Source organism: Balaenoptera ricei, chromosome X, assembly GCF_028023285.1.
Source record: "Balaenoptera ricei isolate mBalRic1 chromosome X, mBalRic1.hap2, whole genome shotgun sequence".
Taxonomy (NCBI): Eukaryota; Metazoa; Chordata; class Mammalia; order Artiodactyla; family Balaenopteridae; genus Balaenoptera; species Balaenoptera ricei.
In genome coordinates, this window is record NC_082660.1 from 49,739,984 (window position 1) to 49,746,327 (window position 6,344).

Consider the following 6,344-nt stretch of genomic DNA (forward strand, 5'->3'; position numbering starts at 1 on the left):
TACCTGGGTAGGGCAAAAGAAAAAAGGAAACACAGAAACAAAAGAATAGGGATGGGACCTGCACCACTGGGAGGGAGCTGTGAAGGAGGAACAGTTTCCACACACTAGGAAGCCCCTTCGCGGGCGGAGACGGCGAGTGGCAGAGTGGGGGAAGCTTCGGAGCCATGGAGGAGAGCGCAGCAACAGGGGTGCGGAGGGCAAAGCGGAGAGATTCCCGCACAGAGGATCGGTGCCGACCAGCACTCACCAGCCCGAGAGGTTTGTCTGCTCACCCGCCGGGATGGGTCGGGGCTGGGAGCTGAGGCATCTGCTTCGGTCGGATCCCAGAGAGAGGACTGGGGTCGGCTGCATGAACACAGCCTGAAGGAGGCTAGTGCACCACGCCTAGCCGGGAGGGAGTCCGGGAAAAAATCTGGAACTGCCAAAGAGACTTTTTCTTGCCTCTTTGTTTCCTGGTGCGAGAGGAGGGGGGATTAAGAGCACTGCTTAAAGGAACTCCACAGACGGGCACGAGCTGCGGCTATCAGCATGGACCCCAGAGACGGGTATGAGACGCTAAGGCTTCTGCTGCAGCCACCAAGTAGCCTGTGTGCAAGCACAGGTCACTATCCACACCTCCCCTCCCAGGAGCCTGTGGAGCCCGCCATTGCCAGGTTCCCATGATCCAGGGACAACTTCCCTAGGAGAACACAGGGCGCACCTCAGGCTGGTGCAACATCATGCTGGCCTCTGCCGCTGGAGGCTCACTCTGCACTCCGTACCCCTCCCTCCCCAAGGCCTGAGTGAGCCAGAACCCCCGAGCAGCTGCTCCTTTAACCCTATCCTGTCAGAACGAACAACAGACGCCCTCAGGCGACCTACATGCAGACGCACGGCAAAATGCAAAGCTGAATCCCAGGAGCTGTGCGAACAAAGAAGAGAAAGGGAAATCTCTCCCAGCAGCCTCAGGAGCAGTGGATTAAATCTCCACAGTCAACTTGATGTACCTGCATATGTGGAATACCTGAATAGACAATGAATCATCCCAAATTGAGGAGATGGATTTGGGAATAACGATATATATATATTTTTCCCTTTTTCTCTTTTTGTGTGTGTGTATGTCTATGCTTCTCTGTGTGATTTTGTCTGTATAGCTTTGCTTCTTCCAATTGTCCTAGGGTTCTGTCTATCCGGTTTTTTTGTTTGTTTTTTCGATTTTCTTTTTGGTATAGATTTCAGCACTTGTTACCATTGGTGGATTTGTTTTTTCATTTGGTTGTGCTCTTCTTTCTTTCTTTCTCTCTTTTTAATTACTTTAAAAATATTTTTTAAAAATTACTTTTTGTTTTTAATTTTACTAACTTTTAAATTTTATTTCATTTTATCATTTTCTTTCTTTCTTTCTTTCTTTCTCCCTTTTCTTCTGAGCCGTGTGGATGACAGGCTCTTGGTGCTCCAGCCAGGCATCAGGGCTGTGCCTCTGAGATGGGAGAGCCAGGTTCAGGAAACTGGTCCACAAGAGACTTCCCAGCTCCATGTAATATCAAACGGTGAAAATCTCCCAGAGATCGCCATCTCAACATCAAGACCCAGCTCCACTCAATGACCAGCCAGCTCCAGTGCTGGAAACTGTATGCCAAAGAACTAGCAAGACAGGAACACCCCCCCACCCATTAGCAGAGAGGCTGCCTAAAATCATAATAAGGTCACAGACATCCAAAAACATACGACTGGAAGTGGCAGTGCCCACCAAAAAGACAAGATTCAACCTCATCCACCAGAACACAGGCACTACTCCTCTCTACCAGGAAGGCTACACAATTCACTAAACCAACCATACCCACTGGGGGAAGACACCAAAAACAATGGGAATTATGAACCTGCAGCCTGTGAAAAGGAGACCCCCAAACACAGTAAGTTAAGCAAAATGAGAAGACTGAGAAACACACAGCAGATGAAGTAGCAAGGAAAAAACCACCAGACCTAACAAATGAAGAGGAAATAGGCAGTCTACATGAAAAAGAATTCAGAATAATGAGAGAAAAGATGATCCAAAATCTTGGAAATAGAATGGAGAAAATATAAGAAACGTTTAACAAGGGCCTAGAAGGACTAAAGAGCAAGCAAACAATCATGAACAACACAATAAATCAAATTAAAAATTCTCTAGAAGGGATCAATAGCAGAATTACTGAGGCAGAAAAATGGATAAGCGACTTGGAAGATAAAATAGTGGAAATAACTACTGCAGAGCAGGATAAACAAAAAAGGATGAAAAGAATTGAGGACAGTCGCAGAGACCTCTGGGACAATACTAAACGTAACAACATTCGAAATATAGGGGTCCCAGAGGAAGAAGAGAAAAAGAAAGGAACTGAGAAAATATTTGAAAAGATTATAGTTGAAAACTTCCCTAATATGGGAAAGGAAATAGTCAATCAAGTCCAGGAAGCACAGAGAGTCCCATAGAGGATAAATCCAAGGAGAAACACTCCAAGACATATATTAATCAAACAATCAAAAATTAAATACGAAGAAAAAATATTAAAAGTAGCAAGGGAAAAACAACAAATAACATACAAGGGAATCCCCATAAGGTTAAGAGCTGATCGTTCAGCAGAAACTCTGCAAGCCAGAAGGGAGTGGCAGGACATATTTAAAGTGATGAAAGAGGAAAAACCACAACCAAGATTACACTACCCAGCAATGATCTCATTCAGATTTGATGGAGAAATTAAAATCTTTACAGACAAGCAAAAGCTACGAGAATTCAGCACCTCCAAACCAGCTTTACAACAAATGCTAAAGGAACTTCTCTAGGTAGGAAACACAAGAGAAGGAAAAGACCTACAATAACAAACCCAAAACAATTAAGAAAAGGGTAATAGGAACGGACATATCTATAATTACCTTAAATGTAAATAGATTAAATGCTCCAACCAAAAGACATAGACTGGCTGAATAGATACAAAAGCAAAACCTGTATATATGCTGTCTACAAGAGACCCACTTCAGACCTAGGGACACATACAGACTGAAAGTGAGGGGAAGGAAAATGATATTCCATGAAAATAGAAATCAAAAGAAACCTGGAGTAGCAATTCTCATATCAGACAAAATAGACTTTAAAAGAAAGACTTTTGCAGGAGACAAAGGAGGACACTACATAATGATCAAGGGATCAATCCAAGAAGAAGATATAACAATTGTAAATATTTATGCACCCAACATAGGAGCACCTTAATACAGAAGGCAAATACTAACAACCATAAAAGGGGAAATTGACAGAAATACAATCATAGTAAGGGACTTTAACACCCCATTTTCACCAATGGACAGAACATCAAAAATGAAAATAAACAAGGAAACACAAGCATTAAATGATACATTAAACAAGATGGACTTAATTGGCATTTATAGGACATTCCATCCAAAAACAACAGAATACACTTTCTTCTCAAGTGCTCATGGAGCATTCTCCAGGATAGATCATATTTTGGGTCACAACTCAAGCCTTGGTAAATTTAAGAAAATTGAAATCGTATCAAGTATCTTTTCCGACCACAACACTATGAGACTACATATCAATTACAGGAAAAAAATCGATAAAAAATACAAATACATGGAGGTTAAACAATACACTACTTAATAACCAAGAGATAACTGAAGAAATTAAACTGGAAATCAAAAAATACCTAGAAACAAATGACGATGAAAACACGACGACCAAAAACCTGGGGGATGCAGCAAAAGCAGTTCTAAGAGGGAAGTTTATAGCAGTACAAACCTACCTTAAGAAACAGGAAACATCTCAAATAAACAACCTAACTTTACAACTAAAGCAATTAGAAAAAGAAGAACAAAAAACCACCAAAGTTAGCAGAAGGAAAGAAATCATAAAGATCAGATCAGAAAAAAATGAAAAAGAAATGAAGGAAACGATAGCAAAGATCAATAAAACTAGAAGCTTGTTCTTTGAGAAAATAAACAAAACTGATGAACTATTAGCGAGACTCATCCAGAAAAAAAGGGAGAAGCCTCAAATCAATAGAATTCGAAGTGAAAAAGGACAAGTAACAACTGACACTGCAGAAATACAAAGGATCACGAGAGATGACTACAAGCAACTATATGCCAATAAAATGGACAACCTGGAAGAAATGGACAAATTATTAGAAAGGCACAACCTTCTGAGACTGAACTAGGAAGAAATAGAAAATATGAATAGACCAATCACAAGCACTGAAATTGAATCTGTGATTAAATATTTTCGAACAAACAAAAGCCCAGGACCAGATGGCTTCACAGGCGAATTCTATCAAACATTTAGAAAAGAACTAACACGTATCCTTCTCAAACTCTTCCAAAATATTGCAGAGGGAGAAACACTCCCAAACTCATTCTATGAGGCCACCGTCACCCTGATACCCAAACCAGACAAAGATGTCACAAAAAAAGAAAACTACAGACCAATATCACTGATGAACATAGATGCAAAATCCTCAACAAAATACTAGCAAACAGAATCCAACAGCACATTAAAAGGATCATACACCATGACCAAGTGCGGTTTCTCCGAGGAATGCAAGGATTTTTCAATATAGGCAAATCAATCAACGTGATATACCATATTAACAAATTGAAGGAGAAAAACCATATGATCATCACAATAGATGCAGAGAAAGCTTTCGACAAAATTCAACACCCATTTATGATTAAAAAACCCTCCAGAAAGTAGGCATAGAGGGAACTTAACTCAACATAATAAAGGCCATATATGATAAACCCACAGAGAACATCGTCCTCAATGGTGAAAAACTGAAACCATTTCCACTAAGATCAGGAACAAGACAAGGTTGCCCACTCTCACCACTATCATTCAACATACTTCTGAAAGTTTTAGCCACAGCAATCAGAGAAGAAAAAGAAATAAAAGGAATCCAAATCTGAAAAGAATAAGTAAAGCTGTCACTGTTTGCAGATGACAGGATACTATACATAGAGAATCCTAAAGATGCTACCAGAAAACTACTAGTGCTAATCAATGAACTTGGTAAAGTAGCAGGACACAAAATTAATGCACAGAAGTCTCTTGAATTCCTATACACTAATGATGAAAAATCTGAAAGTGAGATTAAGAAAACACTCCCATTTACCATTGCAACAAAAAGAATAAAATACCTAGGAATAAACCTACTTAAGGAGACAAAAGACCTGTATGCAGATAATTATAAGACACTGATGAAAGATATTAAAGATTATACAAATAGATGGAGAGATATACCATGTTCTTGGATTGGAAGAATCAACATTGTGAAAATGACTATACTACCCAAAGCAATCTACAGATTTAATGCAATCCCTATCAAAGTACCACTAGCATTTTTCACAGAACTAGAATAAGAAATTTCACAATTTGTATGGAAGCACAAAAGATCCCGAAAAGCCAAAGCAATCTTGAGAAAGAAAAACGGAGCTGCAGGAATCAGGTGCCTGGACTTCAGACTATACTACAAAGCTACAGGAATCAAGACAGTATGGTAATGGCACAAAAACAGAAATATAGATCAGTGGAACAGGATAGGAAGCCAGGAGATAAACCCACGCACATATGGTCACCTATCTTTGATAAAGGAGGCAAGGATATACAATGGAGAAAAGACAGCCTCTTCAGTAAGTGGTGCTGGGAAAACTGGACAGCTACATGTAAAAGAATGAAATTAGAACACTCCCTAACACCATACACAAAAATGAACTCAAAATGGATTAAAGACCTAAATGTAAGGCCACACACTATCAAACTCTTAGAGGAAAACATAAGCAGAACACTCTATGACATAAATCACAGCAAGATCCTTTTTGACCCACCTCCTAGAGAAATGGAAAGAAAAACAGAAATAAACAAATGGGACCTAATGAAACTTAAAAGCTTTTGCACAGTAAAGGTAACCATAAATTAGACAAAAAGACAACCCTCAGAATGGGAGAAAATATTTGCAAATGAAGCAACTGACAAAGGATTAATCTCCAAAATTTACAAGCAGCTCATGCAGCTCAATATCAAAAAACAAACAAACAAACCAATCCAAAATTGGGCAGAAGACCTAAATAGACATTTCTCCAAAGAAGATATACAGATTGCCAACAAGCACTGAAAGAATGCTCAACATCATTAATCATTAGAGAAATGCAAATCAAAACTACAATGAGATATCATCTCACACTGTTCAGAATTGCCATCATCAAAAAATCTAGAAACAATAAATGCTGGAGAGGGTGTGGAGAAAAGGGAACCCTCATACACTGTTGGTGGGAATGTAAATTGATACAGCCACTATGGAGAACAGTATGCAGGTTCCTTAAAA